Source organism: Tamandua tetradactyla, chromosome 4 (genome assembly GCF_023851605.1).
Source record: "Tamandua tetradactyla isolate mTamTet1 chromosome 4, mTamTet1.pri, whole genome shotgun sequence".
In the NCBI taxonomy this organism is placed as follows: domain Eukaryota; kingdom Metazoa; phylum Chordata; class Mammalia; order Pilosa; family Myrmecophagidae; genus Tamandua; species Tamandua tetradactyla.
In genome coordinates, this window is record NC_135330.1 from 120,581,886 (window position 1) to 120,605,496 (window position 23,611).

General features: G+C 35.4%; 1 long non-coding RNA gene across 1 annotated transcript in view; it reads left to right on the plus strand.

The window, feature by feature from the left end:
• The first annotated feature begins 406 nt into the window (after positions 1-406).
• LOC143679315 (uncharacterized) overlaps positions 407-23,611 on the plus strand; it is a 62,446-nt gene continuing 39,241 nt past the window's right edge. The window contains exon 1 of the long non-coding RNA XR_013173646.1: positions 407-501. This is a non-coding gene — a long non-coding RNA (uncharacterized LOC143679315). The remainder of the gene's footprint in view (positions 502-23,611) is intronic.

Sequence of the window (23,611 nt, forward strand, 5' to 3'; positions counted from 1 at the left end):
TCATTAATGAATTTCTCTTTAAGGTGTGTTCATTTTATGCTTATTGGAGTCCTATGTAAGTTTTGAAAATTATGCTTAAACAGGCAAAAGAACCCTCCTTTGATGGGTGGCATTTAATAGTCTACGCAGATGCATAATTGCTATTTGCTCTTTTTAGGAGTGCTTTTTTTTTTAAAATCACTCTCTGGGTAACCCCTGACTAAAGCCCCTTGGTAAATGATGCTTATCTTCAAGAAGGGTGCTTTATACTCCCTTCTTCACTGCTGGCTAGGAGAGAATTCACTCAGCTCTTGGAATCCCACTGCCCCTGCAGACTCAAGCACTTGCGCTGCATTCCTTCCCCATCTCAGTAAAATGCAGTTTGCTTTCATCATAGTTCCGTATTGTCCCTCCGCAGCCAGAAACAGCATTCCAGAATGCCAGAGCCTTTCTTCCTTACCTTCCTGCAAGTGAGAACCAGACACCAGATTCTCAAACCTCAAGGAAGATGTGTTCAGCCTCGTAAGTGTCTGACTGAAACTCCTCACTAGACTTGAGGTGGAAAACAAACAACCCTTCCCTTTCCTCCTTTACTTCCTCCATTGGAGTTCATTAGCTCAGCGTCTTTCTCTGAAGGAATCTTTTTCTTAAAATCCCACTCTTTTATTGGAAAAGTCTTATCACCTTTTTTTTCTTCCATACTTCCTTGGTGCTTGCACAAATGACAATACTGTATATACGGTATATACAGTTTCGAATCAGCTAGTCAAGAATGCTGCTGATATTCCGAATGGAAATTTATAAATTCATGGATTAATTTTAGAAGAATGAAAATACAATTTTTGCTTAGTCTCATCTATGAACATAGTATGTTTCAAACCCCAATTATTTAGATCTTCTTTCTGTGCTTCCGTATAATTTTATACTTTTCTCCCTAAAAATCCTCACTTCTCATTTAATTATGATTATAAATTCTTCTGACTTTTGAATATCCATTTTATGCCCAACAGACTTGGTGTTCACTATTTTAATTCTAATGATTTCTAGGTTTCTCCAAGATTTTCCTGTAGAGACATCATATTTATAATGTTTTGTTTCTTCATTTATAACCTGATACTATGTACTATATTTGCTAGACTTACTGCAATGACTAGATTCTGGAATATTAGATTCTGTTACTCTTCTCTTACCACATTTGCTGCTACATACATGGAAGGGAAATGGTAGTAAGCATCATTTGATTCCTAAATCTATTGAAATTTTATCTAAATATCATCTTAAAATGTTTTCCTGACTTTATATGTGGTTGTACATTTGGTTCATTACCTTAATTTGTTTCAGGAAGTTGCTTTTTCAAAAAACATTTAAACCTATTTTGCTAAGAGTTTTCCTTCTGTTCCTGAATGAATTTTATGCCAATTTTTCTGAATTAATTTGATTATCACGTGCTATTTTCTTAAAATTACCATTTCAGTATATTGAACTAATCACAGTTTTTATATTAAAACACTTTGCATTTCTGCAATAAAACTTCATTCATTATGACAGGCATAAATATCTTCGTGAATAATCATGAGTAAAATATAAACATAATGTATACACAGAACTAAGTTCAGGATAGCTGCCTTTGGAATTCTCGTATTCCGTATGAATTCTCTTAAAATCCTCATTCCTCCTTTCTTTTTGCATTAAAATGTCTTTGAAACAGTAAACTTAATGCAAAAGAGTAATCCATCTAACATAATAATCTACTTTTATACAAGCCTTTGGGAATGACAGGTTGAGTACTCAGTTCTTGGGGTTGACATGAATATTGATTATGTATGGGCAGCTTAGGTTCTATTTCTTAAAATTTCAAAGGGGAGTCAAATCATTTCTTTTCTCCACATGAATACCAAGGGACTTAGAAGATTCATATGCATCATAAATATGCAATATAGTTACATTATGGAAGTAAAGTTTTATTATTATGCTAATTTATGAAATGTCCTATCAGTAAGCATCAACTAACTCCTCTCAATGAAATGGTGACATTAGGGATAGCAAGATAAATACAGAGCAGCATTACTGCCCACAGGTTATCTACAATATAATTCATACAATTGTCACATCATTTCCTTTAACTGATTTTAAAAATATAAATGTCAACAGCAGTGTAACTGCTCTACTTACAGCTTTTCCTTGAAACCTTCTGTGCATGTAGCAAGAAACCCTGCACATCATGGATGCACAGTAAATCCTTGTGGAATATTTGGCTGATTGCATTCGTTTGTCCTGTTAACATTAACATCCATGTTACTTGACCATCTAGTTGGAAAAGTCGCATTCAGGTGATAAAGTAAATCAAGGATTATTTATGCTACAAAAAAGACAACTCAAAATTGATTTATGAAATCACATGAGAATCTGTAACTTGTTTTATTTTAAAGTCAGAAGCCACATACTATTTTGAAAAAAAAGTTTGGTAGTAATAGTTGTTAAATGATGGTCATTGTGATCATTGGCTAATTTCACAAATATTCAACTTTGTGTCTATGTCGTGTTCTCCTCTGTAAGCACTAGATTTTGTAATAGAAGAAAAGGCTGCTGTTATTCCTGCTGGGTTTCATTGCAAATGAAGCAGGTGATGAGAGGCAAGTCCTTATTAACGCAATTCTCTACGTCTTCTGTCATTTCAAAACTACAACACCACCACAAATGAGATGGCTTAGATCCAGTTTCTGACAAACTAATCAAAGTCCCAAATTTTAACACTGGACTTTACAGCTTTCACAGAGAATGCTTGGACTGGCTCATCAAAAATCAGCTGTGGTACTGTAGCCAGGAGATATTTACAGTGTTACAAAGAAAATAGCAAACAGAACCTTCTGATAAAAGTCTGAGTGGGCAGAGCACTTCACACTGTCAGAATCTAAAGCTGTTCAAAAGGAAAGAAAAAAGTAGGGAAGGCAATAGCCCTCCCATTCATACCTCACATACTCGCAAATATACACTCTGCTCCCTCCCCTATCTTAAAAATAACAACACCAAAACCAACAACACCAAACGGTAAAAGGAATAGCAATTGGCTAATAATTAACACAGATTTTATTTAAGAGTAGTGTAAGGGATGGTGGACTTCTTCCACTGAAATAAGGAAGTAACTTCAGTCTCCACCTTCTAACCTGGCCCACCTCCTGCCCAGAAATAACATATGACAATGAAGGGTTCAAAATACCTTTGTCTATCATTGGTCAAGTATGAGGCTTACTTGATTGAACCCCTCTAAGAGCAGCTAAATGCACAAATGAAGGACTCAACATACCTTCATCTGTGGTTGGTCAAAGACAAATGAATAACTATGATAATAAGGTATAGAAAACTCACTCTTTAATTGACTGACTTCTGAGACTAGATTATAACTCCTGAGTAGCCAGCAGCGTGAACCAGGATAGGGTCTCCTTTGCGTTAGAGACTAAGACAAAAGGAGCCTGCACGCTCTCATGCTTTGCACTCGCTCACCACTTGTCCTGTGAGTGCCCTTTCTCATGAGAAGGAAAGAGAAGAGCTTCTGCCATATTGCATGAGCATCCGGAGAACTAACTTGAGCTGGCAACACTGAGCTGGTAATACTGCTCTATACAATAATCCAGAATTGGAGGCAAAGAAATAGGGTAGCATGCTTTAAAGAACAATGCGTATTAAAATTCACTGGCCTCTTGGAATGACAGCCACATTGGGGTTAACATAGATTCAGGAGTAAGAAGTTTTAAAAAGCCATAGAATTAAATAGCAACAAATAATCATCAGGTAGGCATTACTGATTATCTTTCTGAACCAATGAAAGACCTGACTAAAATAAAAATTTGCAAAATAGAAAATACAAATGAAAATAAATAATACCTTTGCGTACAAGACACTGAAAATATACAGTTGGGAGAAAAAGCCAAAGAAATGTAAAGTAAGTGGGATAAAATGTCTGTAACATACAAAAGAAAAAGAAGTGAAATATTTTAAGATAGCAGTAATTCCTACCAATTCATAAGTAAAAGACCATTACTAAAGCGACTAGGTAAAAAATAAACTGAGTGGAAGAAATTGTCAATTCAGTAAGTGTGTGAAAAGGTGTTCAACCTCCTATTTAATCAGGGAAAAGCCAATGAAGGATAAATAATTTTCATAGATTAGAATGGTAAATAAATTTAAAGATTAATAGCATCTATTTCTGTTGAGGTTGGGCAAAATGAGCACTCATACATAGCACAGGGATCTGGAAAACTAATCGGGCAGAATTAGAAATTGAAATATGCAAGCCATTACACACAACAACCTTGCTTTATAATAAAAATATAGAAAGACAAGTCCTGCATATATAAAGATATGTATGTGATGATATTTCCAGCAGAATTTTAAAAAATAAGAATATCCTAAATGCCCATTAATGGGGGACTGACTAAAAAATGATGGTATATTTATCTATATGTGATAATATAGTCACTCAAGAGAAGAATTTAGATGTACATATACATGTGATGTTCATTAAGCAAAGCAAATTGCAGGGTAATATGTATAATAAAGACATTTTTGTAAAATAAAACTTTTGTGTGTGTGTATATATATGTTTTCATGTGTTTACATGGACATGTAAAATTACTTGCAAATATACATAGCATGCAGCTGACATTTCTCCTTGTGAATTGGGAGAGGTGTATGGGGAGAAGAGGGTGGGTGCTAGATTTTATTGCACACTTCTTTGCGTCATTTGTAGCAATAAGGATGCTATGCTTTTGTGCTGTGAAAGGATAATCCACCATGCATATTTTTTTAACTGAACTATGCAAACAACCCTTAGAAACATTTCTGAATATAAGACCAGGTTTCTTGTGGAAAAAGAAAGGATTTTTTTCTATCTCCATCAGACAATTAATTTAATATCCATCCAGTAGGTGATATTGAGCTTTACCAAGGTTTATGAAATCTCTAAAATTGTTAAGGAACCTTCAGAGGCAAGTAATGCTTCCTTTAAGGGCATTTAAGCTATTTGGAGGAGAGTTAACAGATTGTAGCTGTTGGAACATTGTGATCTAGTCTGAGTGATAAAGTGAAGTACTCTAGTTCAGGGCAATAAATGCCACCTGCAGTGACTTTATCAGTCAACTCATATTAAGAACATGTTCTAGGGCACAGTATCATTTCTCAGTACTTGACATCCAAGAAGAAAACATTTTCCAATGTTTATTAGCACCATACCACTTGATAAAAGAAGGTGGCTTTGTGAATTCCAGAAATCATTTTGTCCAGGACCATAACACATTGCCTCATTTACCAATGTAGAACTAGAGATTTTTGGAAAATCATAAAACCCTCAAATTGAGTCATATGCATCTGAATATCCCATAAGGATATAATATAATGAGAGCGTCTGCATTGCTAACATTTTCATTTTATTGTTTCCCTGGTAGAAATTAGAATTACTAGAATATCTTAAACAAAATAATTGTATAAAATCAGCCATGGTAATTGTATGACACCTAATTATTATTAGGTGATTATAGCATCTATATTACTGTTGGTTAATAAAATGCCAGATTCTTCAAAGCAAAAACAAAATGTGCAATTCTCATTCAATTAAAATTAATCCCATAGAACAAAATTAGCAAATATTTGAAAAAATTGTTTGTCAAAGCTATCTGTAGGTTTGAAAGCATAATTGAAAATAAAAGTTGCTAATGTTGTTGCCCGAAACCAAGGACAAGGCTGCAAGCCTCCAGGAACATTCTGCAGTACACCAAAGGAACTGGGACCCAGTCTCCCGAGCTTCAGGAAACAAGATTTTATTCGTCCACGTGCACGGGCCCGGCCGAGTCCCTTTGAAAATCTGAGCCTGGAATAATCTCACAAGAGCTTCTCTAGTCAGGATGACACCTTAAAGACAAGTTCTGAACTGGTGGTGTTGGAAGGAAATGATTGGCTGATTTAAATCAGGAAAGGGCCAAGCTGGGTTTACAGAAGCAGATGAGCAGTTGGGGGCGGGGTTTCTTTACAGAAATTTGTTTTACCTTGCCTATGTGCAGTCTTACTGGTTCTTGGGGCAAGCATCCTGTTTACATGTAGTTCTGCCTGCTCAGAGGAATGTGAGGAATTTCTAAAGAGGAGGTAGTTTAAATGTGCAAGGAGGGGTGAGGGGCTGCCTGCTGCAAGGGGAAATTGCCTGGGCAAACAGGGGCTACCTGCTACAAAGTTATCCGGAGAGATATTTTTGGATCCTCATTCAGTGTCTACACTGATTAAACAAGAAAAGTGCTTCTTCCAAACCTACTCAGACAAGTTCTGACTCTTTGCACCACTCTTCTCATATGACTAATGAACACCTGGTTGCTGTGACTTGAAAAATGTATGCTTTGGTAGGTTACAGTGGCTCTTCGTGTTCCCTTTGGGCTTTCTAATTCTCATCCGTTATATCTCTTCTTTCTTTTATACCTCAACTCTTTTTACCAATATTTGTAGTTAAGCTAACTCAAAACATCTGCCAGGGCCTGAAACAATTCGTTAGAATCTGCTTTAGTGCCAGAGATAAACGTCTAACTCTACAATTTTTATGGATTGAAATAAGCTCTCCTTACCTCTTACTTACTTCTGGCAACTTGTCCCATTTTATATTATTTCAGTTGTGTAAAGAACTTTTTTGTATTTCATTTCCTTGATTGTTTGCATGTATCTTATGTACCACAGAGAAGATGATATTTCATTACCTTATAAACTCTTTCTTTATTTGTATATTTGCTTGTATTTTTGTTGAAATATGCTTGAGTAATGATGAATAATTTATGTAGATATGGATATGAACCATACGCAGAACCCAAGATTGTCCTTATATAAATATTTGCTGTCAGTTTTAGCCATCCCATGCTAGAATGACAGTTCAGATACAGGAGTTCTCAGTTAACAGAAATGCTAGCAACACCACTGCAGGTTTAAAAGAAAAAAGTAACAAGTCTGAAAAAAATACTTTGCTTAATTTTCCTGAAGCCTATTGTCTTGATCTTGGACTATAATTTATTTTATTAAATTGATAGCACCAATCATCATTTCTATATTCACCGAAGCTCTATAAAAGTCCAAAACTATTCTGGTAGAGTCTACTTGGAACCTGTTTTTCTCTTCTAGGGTGTAAGATATGTGCATTTCAGTTTAATCTATTTACAAATGCAGTTTTGAGGCTACAGAAAGAAAAAATAGCATCTAAGTCACTGCTCCTCAAAGAAAAACAGACCCTCGGGGCAAGCTGTCAGTTTACATTACAGTTAAAGAAAAAAGTTTCAGAAGCATCAGACTCCAAGTAATAAGCACATAATAAACTGTAATATAAACCCACATCACAGAGTTATCTTGATTTATGTGAGTAGCACAGACAGAATTACCTAAGGGGAAATGCATACAATTGAAGCAGAACAATGCTGTCTTAAATTGGGCCTCACAATAGTTTGCAGGAAAGATGCCTTGCTTAAGAGGGTCATAAACTGATTTTAATAGAAGCCTGTAATTTGTCTACTGCATATTGAGCTAATTGTTGTTGATGTTGATACAGATAAAGTGGGGGAAAAAGACCAAAACACATTTTCGGAGTGCTAGAGTTTTCTGAATATAGATATGTATTTTATTGATTTTTTTTAATTGCATAAGACAATGTGCTTTACAGTGAGAGACAACAGATAGGGAAAGAATAATGGCAGACAATGGAAAGGACTATTTGGAAGACTGATTACCACTGATAGATCTTTCCTGATTTCTTCTTATAATTTTGGTTCAATGTAAAACACTTGATGTTATGACCATGAAAAAGAGGTTATTGGGATAGGGAAGAAAAGAGGGAATATGATAATACACCAATAACTCATAGTCGAAAGTTCTCATTAAATGTGGACTTGGGTATAAAAATTAGACAAAGTCTTACTAATTTTAGAAACCAGGGAAAAAAATCACATCCACTCATCAAAACAATAAGTAGTTTAGACAATTGGAATTATACTCAATGATTTAAAACAGAACAAACCATAACAAAACAATACAAAGCAAAGATACCCACTTCTCAGAAAACAAAATTCCATACTGGTGTTTCAGGTTCCCTAATACAGCATACCTTAAAAATTATATGAGAAAAAGGGTGGGCCACTGTGGCTCAGCAAGCAGAAATCTTGCCTGCCATGTCAGAGACCCAAGTTCAAGTCCCGGTGCCTCCCCATGCAAAGAAAATATATATATATAAGAAAAAGATTTAGTTTAAATAGCTCCAGTGATTGTAAAACAGCTATTTGCCCCAAATAACAAAGCATGAAATTAAATAAAACTGTGTATATACCATTACATACATTACAAGGAATCAATGTAAATAATTCTTTAGGAAGGGTTTAATATATTACTTTGTCTTTCAAAAACAAATAACCTAAAATGCATAAGAATCTAGTTTGGAGCAAAAAAGTAATTAGACTATTGATGTTATAGACATAAAAATGATATATATGATATATATATTATAATTTATATTGGTATATATGTAAAATGATTTATAAAATTTTTGCCTATAAACAGATGATACAATTTTTCTGCAATAAAAATACAAATAGGACTTCCTGGAAGATGGCGGCTTAGTAAGACGCGCGGATCTTAGTTTCTTCTCCAGGACACCTACTAGGGGAGTAGAAACGATACAGAAAGCGCCCAAAGCCACAACAGAGATAAAAAAGACAGCGTACCCCATCCTGGAACGGCTGGCTGGCTGAGAGAAGCAGCTCGGGTGAGATCGCCGAGGCGCGCGGGCCTTACCGGGCAGGGTGGCAAGTGGCCGGAGTTACTCCCTTCCCCCTTCCCGGGCCGGCTGGGAGAATTGGAGAGACGGTCCCCTGAAACAAAGACGGCTGGCGCCCACACCATGCGCAGCCCCCGGACCAACTGAGAGAATTGGATCGGAAACCCCCAGGCCGCGGAGAACGGTGACGGGTGGGGGAGGCCCCTTCCAAACCCGTGACTCCCGGGGAACGTGCACTCTCTCGGGCGGGCCGCTGCCGCTGGCGCCCTCCCGCCACGCTTGTTGCCCAGGGCTGACTAGGAAATTCGGACGGGCTCTTTCCCTGGCTGCGGCGACCAGCAACCCTCCCTGCGTTCGGACCCCGGGCCGGCTCAAGCCGTTTCGGCTAGCGAACCCCCCGGACGGCGAGAGTTTTCCAAAGTTTAAGGTCCCACAGCACCTTTTACTGGTGGGACCCGCAGACAAACGTGTGCCACGAGCGCCACCTACTGGGCAGGATAAGAAAAACAGAACCCAGAGATTTCACAGAAAAATATTACAACCTTGCTGGGTCCAACACCAAGAGAAATCTGAATAAATGCCCAGACGCCAGCAGCAGAAGATAACTGTCCACGCTCAAAAGATTGAGAATATGGCCCAGTCAAAGGAACAAACCAATAGCTCAAATGAGACACAAGAGCTGAGACAACTAATCCTGAATATACGAACAGAAATGGAAAACCTCTTCAAAAATGAAATCGATAAATTGAGGGAGGACATGAAGAGGACATGGGCTGAACATAAAGAAGAAATAGAAAAACTGAAAAAACAAATCGCAGAACTTATGGAAGTGAAGGATAAAGTAGCAAACATAGAAAAAATAATGGATAGCTACAATGATAGATTTAAAGAGACAGAAGATAGAATTAGTGATTTGGAGGATGGAACATCTGAATCCCAAAAAGAAACAGAAACTATCGGGAAAAGAATGGAAAAATTTGAACAGGGTATCAGGGAACTCAAGGACAATATGAACCGCACAAATATACGTGTTGTGGGTGTCCCAGAAGGAGAAGAGAAGGGAAAAGGAGGAGAAAAACTAATGGAAGAAATTTTCACTGAAAATTTCCCAACTCTTATGAAAGACCTAAAATTACAGATCCAAGAAGTGCAGCGCACCCCAAAGAGATTAGACCCAAATAGGCGTTCTCCAAGACACTTACTAGTTAGAATGTCAGAGGTCAAGGAGAAAGAGAAGATCCTGAAAGCAGCAAGAGAAAAACAATCCATTACATACAAGGGAAACCCAATAAGACTTTGTGTAGATTTCTCAGCAGAAACCATGGAAGCTAGAAGACAGTGGGATGATATATTTAAAATACTAAAAGAGAAAAACTGCCAACCAAGACTCCTATATCCAGCAAAATTGTCCTTCAAAAATGAGGGAGAAATTAAAACATTCTCAGACAAAAAGTCACTGAAAGAATTTGTGACCAAGAGACCAGCTCTGCAAGAAATACTAAAGGGAGCACTAGAGTCAGATACAAAAAGACAGAAGAGAGAGAGATGGAAAAGAGTGTAGAAAGAAGGAAAATCAGATATGATATATATAATACAAAAGGCAAAATGTTAGAGGAAAATATTATCCAAACAGTAATAACACTAAATGTCAATGGACTGAATTCCCCAATCAAAAGACATAGATTGGCAGAATGGATTAAAAAACAGGATCCTTCTATATGCTGTCTACAGGAAACACATCTTAGACCCAAAGATAAACATAGGTTGAAAGTGAAAGGTTGGGAAAAGATATTTCATGCAAATAACAACCAGAAAAGAGCAGGAGTGGCTATACTAATATCCAACAAATTAGACTTCAAATGTAAAACAGTTAAAAGAGACAAAGAAGGACATTATATACTAATAAAAGGAACAATTAAACAAGAAGACATAACAATCATAAATATTTACGCACCGAATCAGAATGCCCCAAAATACGTGAGGAATATACTGCAAACACTGAAAAGGGAAATAGACTCATATACCATAATAGTTGGAGACTTCAACTCACCACTCTCATCAAGGGACAGAACATCTAGACAGAGGATCAACAAAGAAATAGAGAATCTGAATATTACTATAAATGAACTAGACTTAATAGACATTTATAGGACATTACATCCCACAACAGCAGGATACACCTTTTTCTCAAGTGCTCATGGATCATTCTCAAAGATAGACCATATGCTGGGTCACAAAGCAAGTCTTAACAAATTTAAAAAGATTGAAATCTTACACAACACTTTCTCGGACCATAAAGGAATGATGTTGGAAATCAATAATAGGCAGAGTGCCAGAAAATTCACAAATACGTGGAGGCTCAACAACACACTCCTAAACAACGACTGGGTCAAAGAAGAAATTGCAAGAGAAATTAGCAAATACCTCGAGGCAAATGAAAATGAAAACACAACATATCAAAACTTATGGGATGCAGCAAAGGCAGTGCTAAGAGGGAAATTTATTGCTCTAAATGCCTATATCAGAAAAGAAGAAAAGGCAAAAATTCAGGAATTAACTATCCATTTGGAAGAACTGGAGAAAGAACAGCAAGCTAACCCCAAAGCAAGCAAAAGGAAAGAAATAACAAAGATTAGAGCACAAATAAATGAAATTGAAAACATGAAAACAATAGAGAAAATCAATAAGGCCAGAAGTTGGTTCTATGAGAAAATCAATAAGATTGATGGGCCCTTAGCAAGATTGACAAAAAGAAGAAGAGAGAGGATGCAAATAAATAAGATCAGAAATGGAAGAGGAGACATAACTACTGACCTCACAGAAATAAAGGAGGTAATAACAGGATACTATGAACAACTTTACGCTAATAAATACAACAATTTAGAGGAAATGGACGGGTTCCTGGAAAGACATGAACAACCAACTTTGACTCAAGAAGACATAGATGACCTCAACAAACCAATCACAAGTAAAGAAATTGAATTAGTCATTCAAAAGCTTCCTAAAAAGAAAAGTCCAGGACCAGATGGCTTCACATGTGAATTCTACCAAACGTTCCAGAAAGAATTAGTACCAATTCTCTTCAAACTCTTCAAAAAAATCGAAGTGGAGGGAAAACTACCTAATTCATTCTATGAAGCCAACATCACCCTCATACCAAAACCAGGCAAAGATATTACAAAAAAAGAAAACTACAGACCAATCTCTCTAATGAATACAGATGCAAAAATCCTCAATAAAATTCTAGCAAATCGTATCCAACAACACATTAAAAGAATTATACATCATGACCAAGTAGGATTCATCCCAGGTATGCAAGGATGGTTCAACATAAGAAAATCAATTAATGTAATACACCATATCAACAAATCAAAGCAGAAAAATCACATGATCATCTCAATTGATGCAGAGAAGGCATTCGACAAGATTCAACATCCTTTCCTGTTGAAAACACTTCAAAAGATAGGAATACAAGGGAACTTCCTAAAATGATAGAGGGAATATATGAAAAACCCACAGCTAATATCATCCTCAATGGGGAAAAATTGAAAACTTTCCCCCTAAGATCAGGAACAAGACAAGGATGTCCACTATCACCACTATTATTCAACATTGTGTTGGAGGTTCTAGCCAGAGCAATTAGACAAGAAAAAGAAATACAAGGCATCAAAATTGGAAAGGAAGAAGTAAAACTATCACTGTTTGCAGACGATATGATACTATACGTCGAAAACCCGGAAAAATCCACAACAAAACTACTAGAGCTAATAAATGAGTACAGCAAAGTAGCAGGTTACAAGATCAACATTCAAAAATCTGTAGCATTTCTATACACTAGTAAGGAACAAGCTGAGGGGGAAATCAAGAAACGAATCCCATTCACAATTGCAACTAAAAGAATAAAATACCTAGGAATAAATTTAACTAAAGAGACAAAAAACCTATATAAAGAAAACTACAAAAAACTGCTAAAAGAAATCACAGAAGACCTAAATAGATGGAAGGGCATACCGTGTTCATGGATTGGAAGACTAAATATAGTTAAGATGTCAATCCTACCTAAATTGATTTACAGATTCAATGCAATACCCATCAAAATCCCAACAACTTATTTTTCAGAAATAGAAAAACCAATAAGCAAATTTATCTGGAAGGGCAGGGTGCCCCGAATTGCTAAAAACATCTTGAGGAAAAAAAACGAAGCTGGAGGTCTCGCGCTGCCTGACTTTAAGGCATATTATGAAGCCACAGTGGTCAAAACAGCATGGTATTGGCATAAAGATAGATATATCGACCAATGGAATCGAATAGAGTGCTCAGATATAGACCCTCTCATCTATGGACGTTTGATCTTTGATAAGGCAGTCAAGTCAACTCACCTGGGACAGAACAGTCTCTTCAATAAATGGTGCCTAGAGAACTGGATATCCATATGCAAAAGAATGAAAGAAGACCCATCTCTCACACCCTATACAAAAGTTAACTCAAAATGGATCAAAGATCTAAACATTAGGTCTAAGACCATAAAACAGTTAGAGGAAAATGTAGGGAGATATCTTATGGATCTTACAACTGGAGGCGGTTTTATGGACCTTAAACCTAAAGCAAGAGCACTGAAGAAGGAAATAAATCAATGGGAACTCCTCAAAATTAAACACTTTTGTGCATCAAAGAACTTCATCAAGAAAGTAGAAAGACAGCCTTCACAATGGGAGACAATATTTGGAAATGATATATCAGATAAAGGTCTAGTATCCAGAATTTATAAAGAGATTGTTCATCTCAACAACAAAAAGACAGCCAACCCAATTACAAAATGGGAAAAAGACTTGAACAGACACCTCTCAGAAGAGGAAATACGGATGGCCAAGAGGCACATGAAGAGATGCTCAATGTCCCTGGCCATTAGAGAAATGCAAATCAAAACCACAATGAGATATCATCTCACACCCACCAGAATGGCCATTATCAACAAAACAGAAAATGACAAGTGCTGGAGAGGATGCGGAGAAAGAGGCACACTTATCCACTGTTGGTGGGAATATCAAAGGGTGCAACCACTGTGGAAGGCAGTTTGGCGGTTCCTCAAAAAGCTGAATATAGAATTGCCATACGACCCAGCAATACCATTGCTAGGTATCTACTCAAAGGACTTAAGGGCAAAGACACAAACGGACATTTGCACACCAATGTTTATAGCAGCATTATTTACAATTGCAAAGAGATGGAAACAGCCAAAATCTCCATCAACAGAAGAGTGGCTAAACAAACTGTGGTATATACATACGATGGAATATTATGCAGCTTTAAGACAAGATAAACTTATGAACCATGTAATAACATGGATGGACCTAGAGAATATTATGCTGAGTGAATCCAGCCAAAAACTAAAGGACAAATACTGTATGGTCCCACTGATGTGAACGGACATTCGAGAATAAACTTGAAATATGTCATTGGTAACAGAGTTCAGCAGGAGTTAGAAACAGGGTAAGACAATGGGTAATTGAAGCTGAAGGGATACAGACTGTGCAACAGGACTAGATACAAAAACTCAAAAATGGACAGCACAATAATACCTAATTGTAAAGTAATCATGTTAAAACACTGAATGAAGCTGCATCTGAGCTATAGGTTTTTGTTTTGTTTTGTGTTGTTTTGTTTTGATTTTACTATTATTACTTTTATTTTTTTCTCTATATTAACATTCTATATCTTTTTCGGTTATGTTGCTAGTTCTTCTAAACCAATGCAAATGTACTAAGAAATGATGATCATGCAGCTATGTGATGATGTTAAGAATTAATGATTGCATGTGTAGAATGGTATGATCTCTAAATGTTGGGTTAATTTCTTTTTTTCTGTTAATTAAAAAAAAAAAAAAAGAGAAGGGATAATTGGAGATGAAGGGATACAGACTGTACAACGGGACTGGATATAAAAACTCAGAAATGGACAGCACAATACTACCCAATTGTAATGCAATTATGTTAAAACACTGAATGAAGCTGCATGTGAAGTATAGGTTTTTTGTTTTTGTTTTTTTTTGTTTTTTTTTCTTTCTATTATTGTTTTAATTCTTATTCTGTTGTCTTTTTATTTCTTTTTCTAAATCGATGCAAATGTACTAAGAAATGATGAATATGCAACTATGTGATGTTATTAAGAATTACTGATTGTACATGTACATTGAAATGATTTCTAATTGTTTTGTTAATTCTTTTTTTAATTAATAAAAAAAAAATGTATAGATACAAAAAAAAAAAAATACAAATAAATAATGGGGCAATGATAGTCAAAATTAATGTCAAAATTATATTTAGTGGTCATATTCCTTCAAGTTCATTGTAGTAAAACTAGAATTCAAAATTGAATATTTAACCACAAATCACCAAAATTATTAAGCAATGTATAAACTAAACAGATCAACAACCCAAAAACAATTAAAATATTTATTCTACTACCTTCAAATAAACTTTCAAAACTGTTTACCTTATTTTTTAGTTAATTCAAACATTTAAAAAACAAATGCCCATCTATATGAATTGTTCCAAAGTATAGAAACATTTTTAAAATCAGCATTGCTGTTAATTTTATGTAATGATCCCCATTCCCACTTTAGTGGAGAGTAAGAAAAATCAAACTGCGCACCAAACGTCTTTATCTATAGACTCTGAGTAGGGAACCATTAGGAGGGCAGTGTAGCTTGAACCAGTGCCTCCGGAGGAAAGTAAGAAAGTAAGGGCATGCTTGAGGAGGCCAGCTGAAAGCTGTTGAAGCGATGATGGTGTCTGGGGAAAAGATGGTAGAAGTGATAAGATATGGTTGGGTATTAAATGTATTCTGAAGTTAAAGCTATTTTGATTTCCTGGGTGACTGGATATGGGGTGTGAAAAAAAATAAGTGGCAATTGTTTTTTCATTGCTCATGGGATCAAATCTAGTTTTCTTAGCTATGAGACTCTACACATTTAGGCACTGCTTGGCATGTCAAACTCATCTCCTCATCTCTCTACTTGGTTCATTTTCATATCCTAACTTCAGTGACCTTTCATTCCCTAGTGTGTGCCATTAACTTGGGGTCTCAATGATTTGCCTCAGTTATTGTTCTAGTGTTTTGTTTACAAATAATCTTATAGAGCTCAGTCGAAATGTGTTCTCTTTATGTTATGTCTTCAATCATCACCCTTTTAAAATAACCTTCCCACTTATTTGTCTCCTTCCTCTTCTCTCTACTCTATTCTATTCTCAACTGCAGCACTTCCAGTGTTTTCTTTGATATATTTTGTATTTTTGATATATTTTTAATAGATATATCTTCTTCCCTCATTTTGCCAAGTGACAGGAATGGACATTGAATTAACTTCTAGTGTATATTGAAGTTATACTTGGCCCTCAGAGGACACTTTAATGAAAAAATCCAGACAAGTGTGATGAAACCGAGTATCTCTTCCTGAGTAAATAAAAATTATTTTGATCAGTAATAGGTTGATTATGTTACTTTAAATGGTAGAGAATCTTTGTCTTAACATCATATTTAACTTTGAAAAAGTAGAAACATACCCAACCGTGTCACAGTAGGACACCCATGCCCCTGAACTGGATATCTTCTCTATTCCCCTTCAGATAATCTCTCTGTTCTGTGCCATGTCAGGTTGACCTTAATGATTGACATCAAGGGCTGTTTTATTTTATTTTTTTTAACTTCAGGCTTTCTTTTGACTTTTTCTAAAGGTAAATACCAGAAGTTTTTTAGGGTGAAGGGAAGTTAAGTTGAGAGTATGTTTTCCATTGATTCTCTTAATTTTAGTCACTGAAGGCTAATTGCTTTTCTACAGGATCCTCTGTCCCCAGGTAAGGTTAACTACTCCATCTCCTTGCATTTTAGGAGTAAGGAAAATAAGGCACCCCATGTGTACTATGCCTGGCACTCCACTGTATCTTATTGTTGACCTACCTTAACCCATATATGGGTCAAAAGATTCTGCATTAACTTCTTTTCAATAATTCCAGTGTTCTATCTTTTGTCTGTCAGGATCCTGACTGAAGAACCATAAAACTAGTATATTACATCATGCATAGCCTGTAGAGATAAATAGAGCAAGATAGAATACAAGAATAAAAGGCTAATTAATAGAAATAGAAATAAGTAAATTAGTGTATATATAGATAACAAATATTTGTTAAGCATTAAATTGAATAAACCTTTCATAGTTCATAAGATATATCATTAAGAAGTTCACAAAAAAATGCATATACAATAATAGAAAGTTTCCTTATACATTTTCTCAAATACGTGTTGGTTACTATTACCATATTATTTTCATTTAATAGACAATCTAACTGCCACTCAGAAATCAGGTGATTTTCCCTAAGTGAAAAGTGGGAGAACCAAGATTTGAATTCAAACAGTCTGGTTCTTGTGCAGTCAGTGCTCTTCACTTCACCCTAAATAGTTTCCTATTTCAGCCATGGTATTCAGATTAATCAGCTAGAAAATACAAGGGAAAATGAACCCTCTCAAAATAGCATCTATATTACAAAATAAGCAGATAGAAACCAACCAATAAACGGTACATATCTCTCTGAATAAAACTGTAAAATTTTATCTAGGGAAATTTTTTTTTAATTGAACAAGCAGAGAGATTTAGCAAGTTCCTGATGTAGAAAACATCTTCACAGAAGTTACTTCTAAGTTATTTAAGAAACTTAAATCAAATCAATTCATTCTAACTATGAACTATTTTCATCCCAAGCTTGACAAATATACTGAAGTTAGTCCTGAAGAATAAATGAACAATTGTATATATCAACTGTTCAAAGAAAACCGGCAGTACCAGGAGGTTTGCCAAAGGTTAAACATATTGCAAAGACATAACGAAGTGCAATCCATGTGGAAAAAAATAATAACTGAATAGAAAAAAAGAAGAAATAAACCATAAATAAACTTTTGAAATTCTGGGGAAATAAATACATTTTCAACGAAAAGTTCCAATCTATAGTTCATCTAAATTAAAACTAATGAAGTGGGATATCTACTTATCCTAAAAACTATAAGAAATTCTGAATGCAACTTAAGAGTTAAATATGAAATGAATAAATCAATAAATAATTGAAAGAAAACAAATTATAGTATTAATATGATTTGTTAGTGTGAAGGACTTTTTATGCTCAAGAAAAGCAATGATACAGTTATATATGGTGCAAATACGCATGCATACCTTCATGAATTAAAGCATTCAGAAGTCGAAACAGTACATATGATATTAGGCAAATAATATACTGATGAAGCAAAACAAATACATGTGATGGATGAAGGGTTTATTTTCAAAGGGTATGAGCAGTTTCATAATTTGAAAAAGACAAAATCTCCAAAATAAAGATGGCCTGGTTCCATGCACAACCAATTCAGAAAATTAGATTTAAATGTGAAATTCTCACACTGAAAACACTGTACTTAACTAGTAGGCAAATAAATTAAAATTACAATGAGATAGTTCATATAAAATTGGCAAAAATGAAAAATAATGGCATCATCCCATTAGCAAGATGATAATGTGCTAGTGTTTCTAATAACTGACAAATTACCAAGCTGTCTTCAGCTCTGAACCATAGCCATACTGAACGTGAAGGAATGAAGTAGAAGTAACATTTCTAAGTCTAATTAGAAATGATGAATATGACAAGTGCAGTAAAAAAAACTTCTTTAATACTAAAACCCATGTTCTTAGTCTTTACATTTCATAATGTTTATAAGATTTCCCAGGAAACTCTGTTAGAATGCACCAATATTAACGGTACTCATATCAGGAGATGAGAGGAGACAATAATTGGTGAAACAGAAATATGTATTTCATATTAAACTTACAAAAATTTCAGGATGCAAAATGCCACTCACTATTATCTAAATATTGTAAAGAGTGAAGAATAGAAGTTATCCCATGTGTCTTGAACAATGATTATCTTGGACAGTAGAATGATGGATTTTAATGTTTGGTTCTTTTAAAGGCTACTTTAAAAATTTTCCATGATAGTCATATAAACACGTTTCAAGACACATTTACAGAAAAATGGTATTTTTAAAAATTAACTTTTTGATTTAAATTTGTAAATTAATTCATAGGTGCCATTATAAAATTCCCAAGTACATGCAGGCTTCAGCCTGAGATAATGTCTGTATGAGTTTGAATTTCCAAGGGCTGTTTGAATAGTTTTGGCTGCACCCCAAGCACAGGAGAAGACCAAGGAGAAGCAGCAAGAGCTTCACACAGTATTTATTGACCTTTGCAAGAGCAGTGACACCAGCAGCTGAACTGGGATCTGGCAGCTTCTAAGCATGTTGGCATCACTGAGAAAGAAGCCGAGATGGTGAGGTTTCATTATGGTGATTTTTGACAGCTGTCTGAACTACAGGAATCTTTTCATAACCCCCATCTTTTAGGTTCCAGCCTCATTCTTCTCAGTCTTTCAAGGATCTTTAGCTTGGTATTTAAGGCTTTTTAACTCTTATAAATTTACTTTGCTTTCCCAATCTGTTTACCTCAAGACTACAGATCAAAAAACCTGCCGCTTAGAACAGTCATCTCATGATTCTCCCAATATTCTGTCATAAACATAGCCTCCAGCTCCTTCTCCTCCTGTCCCTCCTGACATACTAAAAATTGTTCAAAGTCCAGATGTAACATTACCTGTTTAATTTTTCCTTCTGATATTGATAGCCTTAATCTTTGACATCTTAGAATATGTAAGGGTATTCCAACAATGAAGGAAGGTACTTAATACCTTAGGCTTACCACGGCTACGAATGATTGTGACAATTATTCTTTTAAACTTACTTGAGACTCTTCTATTAAATATAAACAAACAACGACAAAATCAATCTAATGCGAGAAAACAACAACAAAAACAGACACCCACTTATTCTCACTTATCCTTGCACTCTCTCTTGCACCTTCCTAATTCCCATTTACATTTTCTCTATCATATTTCTCAACAGCAAACTATTCTTGAGAATGTTAGTATGTTGTTTTATCAATAAAAATATTTAAAGAAAGAATAAACTATACTTGCTGCTTCCACGTCTTACCTACACACGCAGTTGTCTATGCCGATCCTAGATTGATTCATTTCCCTCACTTTAATTAAAATTGTCATTGAACAAGATAATCAAATGAGAAGGACTTCTTTTAAACATTCCACTTCATATGACATCTCAGTAGAACTGAAGAGTTGACCACTACTTCCTTCTTCAAACCCATTGTTTCCTTGGATACTGTGACAGTTCCACTTCTACTCTGCTTATTCATTTTCTTGCTTACAAAATAATTATTCTCTTCACAAACTACAAGTACTGGATCCTTAGCTCTTCTCATGCCTAACTCTCACAAGGATTTTCACCTCTATGTCAATGTTTTGCAATTTTATCTTTAGCTGAGATTTCTTTCATAAGCTGCAGATTTGCATTTCCCCTTCCTCTTGATTTTACCACTTGAGTGCCTCAAAATCCCTTCAAACTAAAAAGTCAAAGCTGAAATCGCAATCTTCCTCCCCTTGTTCCCAAAGCCAAGTCCTTTCCAATGTTTCCTGTCTCAATGGTTGGCATATGCTCCTGTTTGAGCCAGAACCTAATGGGCCATCCTTGACAACACTTTTTTCCTTCACTCCTCCATATCTTACCCATTATACTGCCCTGCTAATTTTATCTTCTAATTATAAGTTGAATCTTTCCAATTTTCTCTATCCTTAATGGTAATACCAAACCTCAGTTGCATATTCTTATATGCACGATATTGCAATAACTTCCCAACCACCTCCTGCTCTACTATGGCCCTTGCTAATATATGCTTCTCACTTAGATTTAATTCTGAGTTTACAAAATCTTCTGTAGTCATCCAGGGTTGCTCTCATCTTTATGCAAGTTGTGTCTTGAACAACTTTAGGGGCCATCCTTCACTCAGTGGTCTTGGTCATTTGTGGAGATATTTTGAACTTTTTCTAGCAGATGGCAATAAAATATCTGGAAGAATGTAACCCTTTTCCTGAATGTAACCATTTGGGCTAGTAGCAAATTGCTCATTTCTCACTCTCTTGCTTAAAACCATTCAATTCCTCTTCATTTATTTTAGGATTAGGTATAACATATATACTAACAATGCATTAGACAGTCTTGTACGTAGGCCAGCCCTACTTTTCCCTTGTACTTTTTTATGTCATACTATCCCTGTTCTCTTTGGCTCAGCCACTCTAACTTGTTACATGCTACTTCTTCACCTGTTATTTCTGGTTATGGAGAGTTCTTCCCTTCTTCCTTAACTCAATTCATTCATAACCTTTCCTCATATCTCACGTGCCTTATCAGCTCCCCAGGAAAATACTTTTGGATCTCTTATTTAGTTCAAATTCTTCTACCATGATAGACTTATGATAGTTTCCTGACCCACCCCACTTATATTTATCACAGTTATAATTTCAAAATTTTGTATAACTCTTCAATTAAAGTATGTGTTCCCAACTAAACTGGAAAATCCATCAGGAACAGTGACCGTATTATTTTTAGCCCAGGACAATGCCTTATGTATTGAACAAAGGGAGCTGGAAAGGAAGGATGGAAGGAAGGAAAGGACAGGCAGGATCTAAGAAAAAGCATGGGTTTATGGAGGCAGTTAACTAAATTTTACAGCATGTTTTATGCCAAGTTTACTAATAATTATGACATTGCTTGGAGGATGAATACTTCCCTTAAAATTTAGAGTGTAAAGAATATAAATAAAGGTTTCAATTTAATGGAGTTCATGAAGGGATTTTATAAACAGTTAAGAAATTAAACAGTTAAATTAATACTTTTTCAAATACACCTAATGTAGTTTGAAGTAGTTTTTTTTTTGGTTAAGACATTATTGACTATGGAGTGGGTTTAACTACTTCCCACATAAGTTATGTTTCACATATTTTCCCATTGAGTATACCTAGTTTTTATGTATATAAAGTTTCCTAAGAAAACTGTCATTACAATTTTATACCTCAGTAACTGGAACAATAATGACAAGGGAGCACACCTTTGCATTATCTATTTTGGTTTCAGAAAATTGGTAAGAATATTATATTTGAATGACAGTTTTCGTAGATGCTAATGAAATAAGAATTTAACCTCCCTGTGACTTCAATTTTCTTTATTATGTCTAAATAATAGGTTACAAATAAATGTTATTTAAATTCATTTTATAAAGGGGATTTTATTTGAAACTAGAAAGAGGGGTTGACATTCATTAGCAGATTAAAGAAGTATTGCCCTTCACAAACAAAAATGATGCTGCATTCATACATTCTTAGATCACTCAATCAGTATTAAAAAGTACACGAATCTACATGTACTATGCCATGGGCTACTCACTGGTGATGCATCAATAATTGCACCACCGTGCCTGCCCTTATAGAATCGACACACTCATGAAAGAGACAGGACAAAAATATCACAATGCAATACTTGATCATGAATGTGGAGTCAAAGTGCTACAAATGTAAATGGAAAAGGTTCCAGGCCTTTGGTTTCAAACAAGGATTTGTCCATTGGAAAAAAAAAAAAAAAGTAAGTTGAGGAGAGAAGAGCTAAAAGGATGAGAAAGAGATTATATGGGATAGAAACAATCAATTGAAATAATTCTTATTTGGAAAAGGATGAGAGAAAAAATGTGTGAAAGTCAACTGTAAGCATAAGAAATAGGTACTAATTCATTTGGGCACTAATATACATTTCAAGGAGAAAGCTAATAGAAGAGAAGATAGAAATATAAAATTAGAACCAGGTTTTGGCTTTAATTTACAAATTAGAAGTTTTGGTATTGATTGGTGAATGTACACAAATGGTGATTTGGAAGGGAAATGTTGCAAATGTAGCTCTCATTTAAAAAACTAATGCTAATGTTTCTGTAAAACATGGATAAGCTGAGAAGAAATAAAAATACAGTCATTACAAGAGTCTGAACTTTAATCAGATTTTTAAAAATGGAATCCCATAATATTTCTGTGGGCATCATGATCTAAGATTTGCTTGGTGAAAACTGAGGCAAACATAATCTTGAAATTTTGATCCAATGTGATAAGATCAATGCTTGTTTCTTCATTTTTATTCAACAAATTATGTGTATATAAAATATACAAGGCATACTGCAAGGTCCTGGTTAAAATGTAGCAAACAGAACAAGCCAAACCTCTGCCCTCACACTGCTTACCTTCTAGTTGGAGAGAGAAAAAACGAACAAATCAAGTAAAACATATAAAATGTTGGATAATGATAAATATTAAGAAACAAATAATAAGGCAAGGAAAGAGACTGGGAATGTGAAGGAATAGGAATTTTAGGAAGTGGTCAAGAAAAGCTTCACTAAATAAGTAACATTTAAATAAGGGCCAAAGGAAGAGAAGGTCACTCATAAGGGCAACAGGAGAGGTGTATTTCAGGAGGAAGGAACTGCATACACTAAGACACCAAGAGAGGAGGCAGGCTGGCATGGGCATTTCAGGCATATTTTAGAAATTGTCAAGAGGCTCATGGTCTTTAGAAATGGTTGAAGGGGATGGTGGTAGAAAATGAGTCAGTGAGGGAACAGGGGACAAATCAAACAGGACAACATGAATTTTTTTTTTCTGAGTGGGGTGGGAGACATTGGAGCTTTTTGAGCAGAGGGACTACTTGATCTGAGTGACGTTTTTAACAGGATCACTCCCAGACCAACAAAGAGAAATAGTGGAAGGAGGCAGCCCAGGTTAGGAGGTTTTGCAGCAATTCACAAGAGAGACCACGAAGGCTTAGACCAAGCTTGAAGTAGTAGAGGCATTGAGAAGTGGCAAG